This window comes from Sciurus vulgaris (genome assembly GCF_902686455.1).
Source record: "Sciurus vulgaris genome assembly, chromosome: 18".
NCBI lineage: Eukaryota > Metazoa > Chordata > Mammalia > Rodentia > Sciuridae > Sciurus > Sciurus vulgaris.
This window is the reverse complement of record NC_136479.1, coordinates 15,491,638-15,506,583: the sequence shown is the minus strand read 5'-3', so window position 1 is coordinate 15,506,583 and position 14,946 is coordinate 15,491,638. Positions and strand designations below refer to the sequence as shown.

The 14,946-nt window shown below is 40.6% G+C and overlaps 1 protein-coding gene and 1 pseudogene across 2 annotated transcripts in view; both read left to right on the top strand.

Annotated features, from left to right (window-relative positions):
• The window catches only part of DNAH3 (dynein axonemal heavy chain 3), a 463,090-nt gene that overhangs the window by 217,326 nt on the left and 230,818 nt on the right, over positions 1-14,946 (top strand). The window lies entirely within an intron of this gene.
• Positions 7,974-8,939, top strand: LOC306649308 (small ribosomal subunit protein eS6-like; annotated as a pseudogene). Its single transcript has one exon. The product of its transcript is annotated as a small ribosomal subunit protein eS6-like (transcript).

Here is a 14,946-nt window from a genome sequence, read left to right as displayed (position 1 = left end):
AAATAATATGAACATGTAAAAACAAGTTGCCCAATTGTTTCCCCAAATGGCTGTGCTCCAACAATGTATGAGAGTTTCAGTCTTTCCAGACCCTTGCTCACCCTTGTTATCTTTTTGTTTATGGCCATCCCAGTAGGTATAAAATGGCATAATGTGGTTTTAATTTGCATTTTCCAAGCGAACACCTTTCAAGTGCTTATTAGTCATTCTTACATTTTCTATGCAAATCTTTCCCCCATTTTTTTTCATTGGGTTGTCTTTTTACTAGAGAATTGTAAGAATTCTTTATTTATTCTGGACACAAGTCCTTTGTCCAATATTTGGAACAAAAAGCCAGACACAGTTCTCATGCCTATAATCCCAGCTACTCAGGAGTTTAAGGCAGGAGGGTTGGAAGTTTGAGGCCAGCCTGGGCAATTTAGGGAGACCTTGTCTCAAAATTAAAAAAAAAAAGCTGGGGTACAGCTTAGTGGTAAAGCACCCCTGGATTCAATCTCCATTATGGGGGGGGGAACACATCAAAATTTATAGGATAAAGTTTAAACTATTTAGGGGGCAATTTGTAGGTTTTAACTAGAAAAGGAAAAAGGTTTTAAATCATTAATTTGAACTTCCACTTAAGGAAAGGAGGAAAAGTATGGAAAAATTAATGTAAATAAGAAGCACAAAATAACTCTCAAAAAATTCAGATCTATCTGTACTCAACATAAAATTAAATGAACCAAACTTACCACTTAGAAGACTCAATGTGTTTTATTTGTAATAGGAACATCTAAAAATATAAAATTGCCAAAAGATTGAAAGAAAAAGTTATACCAAGCAAAAAATAAAATTGGTATAGCTACATTATATCACACAAAATGTAATTCAAGTCAAAAAATTACTAGAGATGAAGAGAGAAAATAAATCATAATGAAAAGAGAAATTAAATTTAAAATGATTGTCCTGAACTTGTATATACCAAATAACACAGTCCCACAACAGATAAAACAAAAATCAAATAGAATTTAAAGAGAAAGAATAAATCCATAATCATCATGGGAGATTATAACACACCCCCTTAGTTTTATAGATCAGATTAACTATTGGTGAAGATATAACCATTTGAACACAATTAACAAGCATGATCTTAAGTCATATATAGAACTCTGCAACCAACAGAGTGTTCTTCTCAAGCACACAGGAAATATTTATAATAATTGACCACCATATAGAACTGATGCAGGGCTCCACAAATACAAATAACAGATTTCATGCCTAAATGTTCTCTGAAGATGGCAAGAAAATTTAAATCTATCACCTTTACATAACTGAGAACTTGTGGTATACTTTTATACCATTTTTAACAATACGTACCATTTTGTATTATGTATTTTCCTCTCTTTAATCTGCCATAAATAGTTTCCCATGTTGTTATGAAATCCCTAATATATTTGGATAACAGTCCACTGAATTGATGTGATGTTTGGTCCTCTTAACTCTTTTTTGTCTGTCTTTATTTCAAGATAAATTATTTGCCCACTTGGTAAAAGTACAGAGCTTTCATCTGCAGAATCCCTACAATAATAATTAGTTCCAAGGGTCAGTGTTATTTTTTTCTGGTTTCTATGTGAACAACAGAAGCTGTAGGAAGAACAGCATTATTTAGCCATAAAAAACAAATTTTGTTTTTAGCCCAGAGAGAATGACATATTCAAACATGTTCGTGGACACTCTGAGAAAAAGCAGAGATGGTTTCTCAATTCACTTTGTGCATAAGGTCCTTAGACACAACTGGATTAATTAGTGCAGTATGACATAGAAAATAAACATAGTCAGAGAGAGGGCTTCTCAAAGATAAATTATTTGTGGTACAAAACAACCAAGGAGTCTGCTATCAGAAGATGATAATGAGCAGGAGAATACTGAAGATGAAGATGAAGGCAAAGGATTAAAAGGACAGAGCAATTACAGAGAGAAAGAGGGCTGAAGCTGGAGGATGAGGAAAGGAGGGAAGAGTAAGAAGAAATTATTGGTTTTAGTGATTCTTATGACCTGGATTTAAACCTACCCATGAATTGATAAAACATCTGAGCCAGGCACGGTGGCATATGCCTATAATCCCAGCTACTGGAGAGGCTGAGGCAGGAGGATTGCAAGTTTGAGGCTAGCCTAGGCAACTTAGTGACTGTCTAAAAATAAAAAATAAAAAGGGCTGAGGAGTGGCTCACTGGTAGAACATCCCTAGGTTCCATCTTCAGTACCAAGAAAAAAAGAGGGAGGTGGGGAAGAAAGATAAAACATCTGAATGTTTTTAAATGGTAAAGATCCTGGAGCCCCCTGACATTTCCTTAGGAAACTTCTTCCTTGGGAGAAAAATGAGTGGGAAGGAGAAGGAAAAGCAGAAGCAACTCGGTGTGAATTTGAATAGCTTTCATACCTCATCCCTTCAAGGTGAGCTTGAGAAAGAGGGTCGAACTCAGAGCTAGAAGACCTGGAGTCCCAGGAGATCTAGGGCAAGTGGCTCCGTCTGGTTGAACCTCAGTTTTCTTGCGGGTGAAACTGGGAGATGTTGCTAATGATCACAATATCACCTTCAACTAACTTTACAGTAGTAAAGATGAATCAGGATAAAATTTCTTACAAACTAAAAAGTACGGTTTTACAAACTGTAAGATGTAGTGGGATTGTGATTGGTGTATTTTCTTATTCTCCAAAGCCCAAAGGAAACAAAATTCATGAGAAATAGTGAGGGCAGAAGTTAATGGAAAGAACTAACATAGATTTGCATATAATTTAGACACTAACTCCTTGTGGGGAGTCTTACAGTGGGGGAGATTATGGACTTTTTACTATCTTTTGAACGTATTGTGCTTATGGAATTGAGCTACCTGAGCAGGTAGCTCAGTGTAGAGCACCCTTGGGTTCTGTAGCAATAGTACACTGCTAGCCTCTTCCAAGGTCAAGAACACTTGCCATACGCATCGCAGAGACTTGGAGGGTCAGACCTGAGTGGTGGCAACTTCACTCACAGCCATCATCCTAGCCTGTTGGAGTCCCCCGCCACCTCTACCCTCCTGCAGTACTGGCATAACTCAGCTTCAAGAAACATTGGACAGGGTTGAGGGTGTAGCACAGTGGTAGAGCACTTGCCTAGCATGTATGAGGCCCAGGGTTCAATCCATAGTACTGCAACTAAATATAGTGCAAATGGGGCATAGCACGTATAAGGCCTTGGGTTTGATATTCAGGACTGTATGTCACATAGGTTCAGAGGGGTAGGTTTTATTTTGTCCTTCGTTTTCCTGAAATTCTAGAACTCAACTCAACCTATTATCTGGCACTTGGGGGAGAGAAAACAGCATTTATAGACCCCCAAGGGCAGCACAGAAGAGATTCTTCCACCAATGGATCCTCTCCTCGTCTCAAAGCAATGATATTGTCCACTTCTTATTCCTGTGTTTACAGTTTTGTAGCAGCTACTGACAGCTGGGTGGATTAAACAGGTATTCCATCCGCCATAGGGTCCCATTCCAGCCAAGAAGAATTTACCCAGGATTCTGACTGACTTTAATGGAGAGTCTGGTGGGTTCCTTTGCTCTGGGAGTGGAAGAAAAGAGACACAGAGTGATGAGAGACGGTGACAGTTGATATGTACTCCAAAGGAAAACCTATGTACTCCAAAGAAAAACCAGTGCTAGCAAAGTGAAAACCAGACATCTCCCTTGTTCTCAGAAGCTATTCGCTGCTAATTGGGAAGGAAATTCAATGGCTTCTGCAGCCCAGAAACACATACTTTGGGTAATGAGATTGCCCCCTGCACCCTAAAAGATCTGCTTTTCAAAGCAAACTGTGTTTGTTCTTTAAATAAAGCTATTCATGTCTAATTGCAGAAAGAGTCCGCTTGTATGGTGGGGAAGCAGATTTTTATGTAATAAGGAAAAAAGATCTGAGCGGAACATTACTTTTAACAAGATTACTTCATCTAATGAGGGTCTTATTATGAATTTCAATGAAAATAAAAACAATAACAGAAAGTAAAGGAAATGAAAAAGGGAATTACAAAAGTCTTGTTACATGAAAAACTTACAAGGACCAGGCAAGAGTGAAACCAGGCATTGTTACCAACCTGCTCTGCTCTGTGTGCAGAACTGGGGCTTATGAGAAACCAACCTACTGAGGTAAAGACATGTCAAATGTATTCTCCAGAAAATGTCACCTACACCTGTCTTATTTCTTCTCTTTAGCACAGTAATAAAACTGTTCAAATGATTGGATGTGGATTTAAACACATAATCACTCTTAAAATAAAAAGAAACTTTCTTTCCCACATTGAAGGTCATTGATGTTGTTTTCCTTAGAAACATTGTTTAAAAAAAAAAAAAATACAGACACGAAGCAATCAAAAGGAACCATTGTCTACACTTCTGTTTTTTCTTTTCCAGATGAAAATATTTAGGTGGGTTAAGTGGACTATTGAAATTGTAATGTCCCTGAAGTATTGATTGGGCTTAATTTATTCACATAAGTTTAAAATCATTCAGAGCACTATTTTTCTGCCAAAAAAAAAAAAAAAAAATACAGAGTTGTTATTGTACCATCTGGTTTGCATGAGGAATCTCTTGGCATCTCTTAACTGCACATTTTATAAATGCTAAATCCCAGATGGCATACATTTTAACAGTGGAGAGTTTTATAAAGGCTTCAAATAACAAATTCTTTAAAATTTGAATACTGGCTAGTCTAAGCAAAGGCTATGAATTTTAATTCTACACTTGAATCAACTGGCTTTGTTAGCTGGATAAATTTCCTTTTTTTTTTTTCTTATGCCTTTTATCCTTCTTAATTAATTATTGATTCTGTGACTTGAAGATTTCAATCTACTTAATTCTTCCACCAATGGATCCCCTTTATAACTCTATGACCTGAATTTCCCTCAGAACTCAAGTCCTATTAAAAACTGAAGCAGGGCTGGGGAGATAGCTCAGTCGGTAGAGTGCTTGCCTTACAAGCACAAGGCCCTGGGTTCGATCCCCAGCACCGCAAAAAAAAAAAAAAAAAAAAAATGCAGAAGCAACAACCATTGAAAAATCTATATTAACTGCCAATTTATTTGAAGATGGCAGAATTTACCACAAAGGAGGCGTGTAACAGCATCCTTTAGCACGTCGTCAGCTCTCGAGGCCGATAGATGGATTGGGAAGATAGACAAAAGTGAATGCCAGGCATTGCATTGAAATAGAACCAGAGTAATGGGAGAAAACACAGGTTCTGAAACCAGAGGCAGGAAGCCCCAAATTGGATCTTGCCATGAACTTGGACAAATTATTTCTCTCTGAGACTTACTTTCCTCATCAGTAAAACAGAGAATAATTTTCCAATTATTCATGGGGTTGTTGCAAGTAATTGCTGAATGAATATTTGTCAGATACTTAGTACCGTGAAGGGTACGCAGGGAGTACTCAGTAAGTGGAAGTTAGCAGCATTCCTACCAAATAGAAGGGAGGTAGAAATCACCTCCCCTCTTTAAGCCGGTGATAGGCCTAGGATAACTTCACTCTCTTCCCTTTCCTTTGCATTTTCTTCCCAATAACAACAACAGGTGGGACGTGGGTTTTTGTTTTTGTTTTTTCCCTCTTTCTTATCATGATATAGTAGAAAATAACATATTTTATAGTCACACAGAGTTGATTTCCAACTGGGATTTCATATTAGTTTGCTAGGGATGGAATGTTTCAACAACGGAAATTAATTTTCCCACAGTTCTGGAGACTGAGCGTCTGGGATCGAGGTGCTGGTAAGGTCAATTCTTTTTTAGAAACATGGGGGGAAGGATCTGCTCCACATCCCTGGCCTTGGCTTATAGCTGCCTGTCTTCTTCCTGTAACTTCTGGGTCCAAATGTCCCAGTCATACTGGTTTGCAGGAAAAGGGGGATGCCACCTAATGCCTTCAATTTGACATTATTACCTTGGTAAACACTATCCAAATACAGTCCCATTCTGAGGTCCTGGCGATTATGACTTCAACATGAACTTTTTTCATGGGAAGAGACACGTTTGGTCCATAACTGGGGTGATTCACCTCTAGGAGGCTTCATCTTCTTTCAGTGCCCAGCACAAGACCTATACCAGTGGACTTTAACAAAAATTGTCTTCCCTTCTTCCTGGAGAGGTTCATCCACTCACATGTGTCTGAGAACTGCCCGCTCCTTCCCAGCACCAGGCGTGCAGTGTCAACCACATGGTGTGGCTTTACAAAACTTGCAGAGGACCTTACAAAAGAGAAAGGGGTGGATTCAGAGCCATGGTTAAGGTAGATTTACCAGGACCCAACTCTCAGTCGAGCATGAGGGGGAAATGTTGTGGGAAAGATGTTCTAAAAATTATACAAACATGAGAATCAACTTCTTGATACAGAGGGGGAAAAGTGAAAAACAGAGAAGAGGGGAGACTGCATTTCATTTCCAGGACTCTCAGTAAGCAGCTGCTAGAGCTGTTGTATCTATCTGGATTCCAGATTCCTCTCCTGGAGGGAGAGCAACGGGGCTGGGGTTGAGGCTCAGTGGTAGAGCACTTATCTTGCATGTGTGAGGCACTGGGTTCGATCCTCAGTACCATATAAATAAATAAAGGTATTGTGTCCATCTACAACTAAAAATATTAAAAAAAAAAAAGAGCAATCAGTTCTGCATCACTCTGGTTTGATCAGAGAAGCAGATCCATCCTGAGTGATAACGGAACAAAGGAGTTATTATAGGAATTAGGCTTATATGATAGGAACTGGACTTTCAGAAGCAGGTTGTCAGTAAGGCTTTCTTTTGTACCTGGTGGTGTACCTGGAGACAGTAGGGCTGGCAATTGGGAAAGAAAGTAGGGCATGAAGTGATGATGAGAAAGGGCAAACTAGAAACCGCAGGGGCAAATGGGAACCCGGGAGGACAAGATGGAAACGTGCCTGAATTTCATCACCTCCAGCTGCACTGAGGCTGGTGCCCGTGGGGCAAGCTGCCACCTTCTGTAGCGGAGCTGTGCGCACACCTGACCCAGGATTCAGAGAAGCTAAAGAGATCTGGAGGGAGCTAGAGGAGCGTGGCTACAACACATGTGTTCACCATGGTTTTGAAAACGAAACTCCCATGGTCAATGGTGTAAGTATGGCTTGTGGAGGTTTAAATATGGCTTATCTGGTGGGCACAGGATTTTGAAAATATTTTTTAAATAAATATCAACACTTAACAGTGAGGAAATGTAATAGAATCTGAATTTTTAACTTCACGGTGAAAAATGGAAGGTAATGGCAGTAACTTCTACCTGAGCCGAGTTGCAGCTGCCCCTTTGGCCACACCTGCACTCCCCAGTCCATCTCAGCCCCTGCTGCTCTGGGCTGATGCTCACCCCCCATGGTTGCAATTAGTCTATTTCCATTTTTCATTAGGCAGAAACTATTTCCTTGCTTCCAACCTACTTCACTCAAACCCACTATCTGCTGGGCTCCAAAAGGCACGTCTGACAATTTTTTGAGTTTAGCGGTGTCCTCTTGATACTTCTCACGCCAATGAAATCCTGACTTGTCTTCATTTCCCTTGTGCCAATCACTCACCAAATATATATTGTGCACCTATGTGGAAACCTGTCTAGTCACCCTTTCCTACATTTCTGCTCAAACCCCACCCATCACAAAGTCTGTTCTACCTGGGACATGGGGATATCAACACCTGGCCTCATAGAGCTGTGAGTCTTAGGACATTTGCATATTGTACCACTGCAGGTGAATTAGAGGGAGAAACACAGCCACACACACTTGTAGGAGAATTTTCCAATCTAGTCAAGGACATGTAACAGAAGTGGCAACACAGAGAAAAGTTAGTCACTTTGTGTTTTATGAACAACTTATCCTGGTCCTTCTGTGTTACTGATGTGTGAGCACCTAACACAAACACTCCCTGAACAAGTACAGTCCTGCCACAGTTAAAAACAGCAGCCCAGTTCTTTTTCGTGGTGCCTTGTGGGAGGTCAGCTGCTCCAAAATGAAGCTGAATATCTCCTTCCCAGCCACTGGCTGCCAGAAATGCATTGAAGTGGACAATGAACGTAAACTTCGTACTTTTGATGAGAAGCGTATGACCACAGAAGTTGCTGCTGATGCTCTGGATGAAGAATGGAAGGGTCATGTGGTCCGAATCAGTGGTAGGAATGACAAAGGAGGTTTCCCCATGAAGCAAGGTGTCTTGACCCATGGCCGTGTTCATCTGCTACTGAGTAAGGGGCACTCCTATTACAGACCAAGGCCTACTGGAGAAAGTGCAAATCTATTCCAGGTTGCATTGTGAATGCCAATCTGAGCGTTCTTAACTTGGTTATTGTAAAAAAAGGAGAGAAGGATGTTCCTGGGCTTACAGATACTACTGTATCTTGTAGACTGGGACCCAAAAGAGCAAGTAGAATCCGAAAACTTTTCAATCTATCTAAGGAAGATGATGTCCGCCAATGTTGTCAGAAAACCCTTAAACAAGGAAGGAAAAAACCTACGACCAAAGCACCGAAGATTCAGCATCTTGTTACTCCATGCAACACAAGCGCCCAGAGTATTGCTCTGAAGAAATAGCGTACTAAGAAAATAAGGAAGAGGCTGCAGAGTATGCCAAACTTTTGGCCAAGAGAATGAAAGAAGCCAAAGAAAAATGCCAGGAACAGATTGCCAAGAGACGCAGGCTGTCCTCTCTGAGAGCTTCTACTTCTAAGTCTGAATCCAGTGGAAAATAAGAATTTTTAAGAGTAACAAATAAATAAGATCTGGCCTTTAAACTTTATTGACTTTTTATTGATGATATAACTAGATAAGAGGTGGAAAAACATGTCATAAAAAAGGGAAGTCTACCTACAAAAGATAAATGAAATTATATTCTTTAAGTTCAGAGACTGACATGACACTACAATGATTCTGGATGGCCAGCAAAAACTTCTTTTTGAGAATGAGTGGCTGAGGAAAGGATACTTAATATAAAAACATTACCTTTGCAGAAAGGCATAACTTAGGGTAAATAAATAATTACCACTATAAAAAAATAGCAGCCCAGTTCTTGCTACATCACTGTCCTAGTATATGCAGACCACTCTAAGAAAAAAAATATATATACACACACACACACACATAATGTATACACAAACACAACTCCAATCTCTTAGAGTTGTCAACATCTCTTGGTTCTTGAACCAAACTCAGCACAAGCAAAGTCGCCAACTATTTGGGATAGAGAAAATCAATTCCATATCCAGGTGTTCCCAGACATTGTTGTTGCCTTTCTCTGCACATAGGAGGCACGTAGCAAGGACCTGGCTCAGGCAGATGTACAATGAATGTCAGGAGGCTTGCTCCCCAAGGACCACTCCTATCTGCCCACCTTTAATATTCCCAGCTCATCTGATATCTTGTGTTTCTGTTTCAAGCAACAGAAACCAATTCTGGGTAAACACTTTTTAAGTAACAATTAATTGGTAAGAAATGAAGCCCCTCTATGGGAAAACCACCTGTAGCAAACAAAAAATCAACATCATGACAAAAAAAAAAAAAAAAAAAAAAAGAATTGAAGGACTGTTTTATGTATTTGAAGAGACTAAAGAGACATAACCAAATTCAATGCATGAAACTTAAGTGGATCCTGCTTTATAAAAAGGGAAGCTATAATTCATATTCTTGAGACAATTAGGAAAATTTTCATCTGGATGGTATTAGATGACATTGTGGAATTGTTATTTTCTTGGGAAAGAGAATGATATCGTGATTATGTAGGAATATAACCTTATCAAGAGGACACTTGATCATATATTTAGAAGTAGGATATCCACAACTTACATTGATTGATTAATTGACTGAATGATATTGGGGATCAAACCCAGGGTTGCTTTAGCACTGAGGCACATCACCAACACTTTTTATTTTTTATTTTTGAGACAGGGTCTAAGTTGTTGAGGCTGGCTTCAGACTTGCAATTGTTCAGCCACAGCCTCCCGAGTTGCTGGGATTACAGGCATAAGCCACCATGCTCGGCCCCCCAACTAACTTTTAAATGACTCTACAACGAAAACACGTAGAGAGATATGATGAGGCAAATATGGAAAAGCATCAGAACTGTCGAACTCTGCAGATGGTTGATACATGCTCATTGCTCTAGTTTTTCAACTTTTCTGTGTAAGATTTCAAAAACACAAGAAAAATTAGAGATAACATTTATATATACCCACAAAACCAGAAGGGCTCCTAGGATCTAAGAGACAGCTAATCCTTCAGGGAAGGGGCTGAACTCCAACCCATGTTACCCTGATGGAACTTCAGATTCCAAAGAAAGAGTCTTGACTGATTAGCTTTGGTCACATGCCTACCCCTCATTCAAAGAGTGCTGGAGGCAGCTTGACAAAGTGTCACCCAGATTATATCTCATGGGAAAGAGATTTCTTTACAGCCATATCACAGTGCTACTCTCAGAAGGGCAAATGATACTAGACAGAAAAATATACACCTGTATATATTTAAGTTTACTCCTTTACAATGGGGTCTTGAGTGTTACCTAAGTATTTGGTCTCCTCCATCAGAAACCCCTCAAAGACTGTGTCTGTGTGTATGTGTGTGTGTGTGTGTGTGTGTGTGAATCTGTGTGTATACATGGTGTGCGCTCACACAAGTATGTGTTGCTTCTCTGGAGACTTCATAGCTTCATGATTACTCAATAAATACTTGCCACCCCTAAAGGAGTATGTGTTCAATTTCATAATTAAAGACTGGAATCATCTTGAAACAGGATCTCTAATTCTAAATAATAGTCATACACACCTACTGCCATAAGTGTGCTGCATAACAAGCCACCCGACACCAGGTGTCTAAAACAGCAAGCACTGATTCCACTCAAGTCTGCAGTCAGTCGGTCAGTTCTTCTGGAATCAGCTGCCCTTGGCTGGCCTCACCTTGTCAGTAGTCAGCTGGCAGCTCAGCAGAGGACTAGCTGCTTCAGGATGGCCTGGCTCTGCTAGGCCAGGGCTGGATCTCATGGAGACAGCATAGGTGGGCAAGACCTCTGGAGAACTGGACTCAGAACAGGCACACAGGCACACACGTTCTGTCGGCCAGTGCAACTCATAAGGCAGATGTGGGGGCAAAGGGTGAAGCAGGTCAACTAGAAGGGCATAATGCAAAGAGTGGGAGTACAGAGAGGGGTAGAAAAGTGGGACCTTCTCAATCAACCCACCAAATCACTTTAAGAAACTTAATATACAGTCAGCCCTCCATATGTGTGGGTTCCTACCTCAGATTCAACCAAACACAGTTCAAAGATATTCAGGGGAAACAAATTGCTTCTGTATTGAACATGAGTATGAGAATTCTTTTTCTCATCATTATTCCCTAAATCATGCTGTATGAGGTAGTACAGATAATCTAGAGATGACGTAAAGCATACCGGAGGATGCGCATGGGTTGTTTGCAAACACTGTGCCATTTCATATCAGGGACTTGAGCATCTGAGGATTTGGGTATGGTTGGGGGATCCTGGAATCAATCCCCCATGGATATCTGGGGACAACTATTTTATTTTCTATCAACTAAAAAGAACATGCTACATTGCTAAGAAAACCTTCTCTTTATTTCTGTGGTAACCCTTGCCCAGTTATTAGCACAGAGTAATGTGTGTTAACATTCATATGTAAATGACTTTTAGTTAACATTTGCATACAAATGAGCTTTTATTTAGAACCTCTATGCTTTCTGTCATTCATTCATCAAGCAGCCCTACCTTTATATTTATAGACAAAGCCTTTGTCCTAGTGTTTTTATTTTGTTTTTTCTTATTAGAAAAACTGTTAGAAGATTCGTTCAACCTGGGTCTGTCCAAAGGGGAACTACACCACTGTGGTTACAATGTTAAAGAAACCACCACATAGCCAGGTGCAGTGGTGCACACCTGTAATCCTAGGGGCTTGGGAGGCTCAGGCAGGAGGATCACAAGTTCAAAGCCAACCTCAGCAATTTAGTGAGGCCCTAAGCAACTCAGCAAGACCCTATCTCTAAATAAAAATACAAAAAAGGGCTGGGGATGTGGCTCAGTGGTTGAGTGCCCCTGGGTTTAATCCCCAGTACCAAAAAGAAAAAAAGTAAAAAAGAAACTACCGCATGATGTTCAAGAACATTCTCGTTGACAGTCTTATTTTGCCAAGTTAAATTCACATTTGATATTTGAAAGTTATTTTAATCTGTATTAGCATAACTGGTAGAAGTCTATTTCTTATTTATCTTATACTGCTAAATTCTAATTAATGTCATCTTGTACTTTTAAAGCTAAGTGAACTGTAAGAAAAGCACAGAGTTTTAAAACGCCCCCTCACGCACACACAGAAAATGGAAATGAAATTGAAGAGGGACAGGGGATAGCATCAAGAGCCGTGGCTTCTTACTGGAGCTGTCTGTTACTAACTTGGTAATGACCTTGGGAAAATCACTAGACCTCTTTAGACCTACTGTTTTCATTTTGTGATGGAAGCTGGACTTTGGCAGTCTCATGCTCTGAATCCACTCACCTGGGCGTTGAAACTGTACCCCACTGAGTTTTGGCCCATGATGCTTGGTTCTAGGTCACTCCAACAGAGATGAGATTTGCTAAGGTTGCTGACACCATTTTCAAATTGTTCTAGTTGGCTATTTTATCACTAGAACAATTCAATCAGAACAGAAGTGAATAAAGAAAGAACAAGAAGTCGTCATCCTCACCCATTCCTATTCCTAGTCTCAGACATAATATTAAATATACTAAAACCAAAAGACCAAGGGCACAATCAAATCGGAGCAGGCAATGGTGGTCAATGCCCATGGCTTTACAGCCATGTGGTCTCACTGAGCGCCTGCAGGGTCTCTTCCCTTGGGTGACACTGTTAACACTCTGGAAGACCCATCTAGATTTTCAATGCAAATACACATCCATGTACCTACAGAAAAGTAGAGACATACAGAGAAGTTTCTTCACTTTTTTTAAAAAATCAAAACATGAAAACACAATAAAGTCCAATTTTTTGGCCACCTTTCACTTCAGCATTTGTAGATTTGAATGGATCCACAGAATCGTATCTAATAGCTGAAGCATATTCCATAGTTCATCCATCTCCTTCAGTTAATATTTTTTATAGTTGTGGACAATAAGATCAAAGGTTCAGTCTCTAAGTGTCATGAACCCTTTTCGTAAGAACTGCACCTCAGAAAAGAAGGCATCACCCAAATTCAGCAACAACAAAACAATAAACTTTCTTTAATGCATAAGAGCAATTTAAAACTCCCTCAAGAAACGCTGTGGGGTTGGCAGGAGAGAAGAGGCCTTGTGATCTCTGAGTAGAGACCAGGGCATTCTGAGGAGAGGGAGCAGCCCTGTAATCATAAATTAGCAAACTTAAGAAGGCTCCTTGAAAGAGATTGTAGAAAACGTACCTTTATTTAGTGAGATATTAAGAACCTGTCAGTTTTTGTAAAGACTAGTTTTTACAACTCACTGCTAAGGAGACAGCATCTATGGAGCAGCTATTTCTTCCTCGTTTTTAAAGATGACTTCACTCAACACATGTGCATCCTTGTGCATGGACACAGGGATTTTCTAAAGCAGAATCCTAGAAATGGATCCCCAAGGGCCTGGGGCCGATTGTTGGGTGGCTGTCCCTGGCACAGCACGGGCCTGGGTCAGGAGAAATAGATCAAGTTAAGCTCTGCTGCAGTGCAGTCCGCCACCTTCACCAGCCCACCGTGGACCTTCTCCTCTCCACGCCTCCTGCTCAGGGTCTCTCTGCTGCCTCTCAGCCTCCCAGAAACCCCCAAGCTGGGGCTCTGACCAAAGCTGCCCTTTCCAAAGCAACACATCTCATTCTGGAATTTGCAGTCTCCTGGGGTAGGGCTGGGGGAGGGGCCAAACAGGCACCTTAACCTATCACCTCTGACCACTTTCTCAACAGGTCTCTAAGTCCCACACCCACACCCCTTCCTCTAATGTCCTTTTGATGTCATTCTTAACCATCTAGCCGTGGTGTAGCAAATTCCATTTGTAGTAAAGGTGTCATTTGGGGGGAAATATGCTTAAGGAGTAACCACTGCTAGAAAGTCTCTGCTCCGAAACAAGATCCTTTCACCACCTCGAGTGTCCCCAATCTACTACTTTGTAATTTTTGTCCCAGGTCCACCGGGACATGATCTAACCAATCTGCTCCCCAGGTGAGGTTAACCCATAGCATCCACTCATCCTCTTGCCTCCCTCCCTTCAGTATTTTTCAGATTTTCTTGATTATAAGAAACACTGTGGTGCTTGTTAAGGGTCTCTTATTCAGGCCTCTCCCCTGGAGAGTCTGATTCAGCAGCTTTTGGGTGGGACCCAGGAACCTGCGATGCTAATGAGAGTCCCACGTGATTCTTTTGATCAAGGAAGCCTGGGAAACACCATTCTCAACGACAAACGTATTTCAGATGCTAGACACTGTATCAGAGTGGAGATTGTCACTCAAATTACACCATGAAGGCAAGACATCAAGCAGTCATTGTGAATGCTAATTTGCTACTTGGGCAGAGTTCAATCAGCTCACTTGTTACAGAACCCGAGCTGATATCTAGGTTCCTCAAAGAGCAATGAGATGCTGCAAAGATCCATTGATCAGGCCTCAGGAAATCTAAGATCTCAACCTGGTTCTGACACTCAATCGTCCGAGCTTGGAGAAGTTGCCTTGCCTCAGTTTCCCCACCAATAAACTTTTAAGTGCTACATAGAAGGGCATTCTTGTTCAGCTCACTACTCCCTTTGGCCCAGGAATTATACTTCTAGGAATTCATGCTAAAGGTTAACCAGGGAAATGTATACTAATGTTCATCAGATTGTTCATAATGATGAAAAATTGGAAATTATTTTAATGCCCATCAATAATAGCTACTGATTTATCTAAGCATTGAATACTAA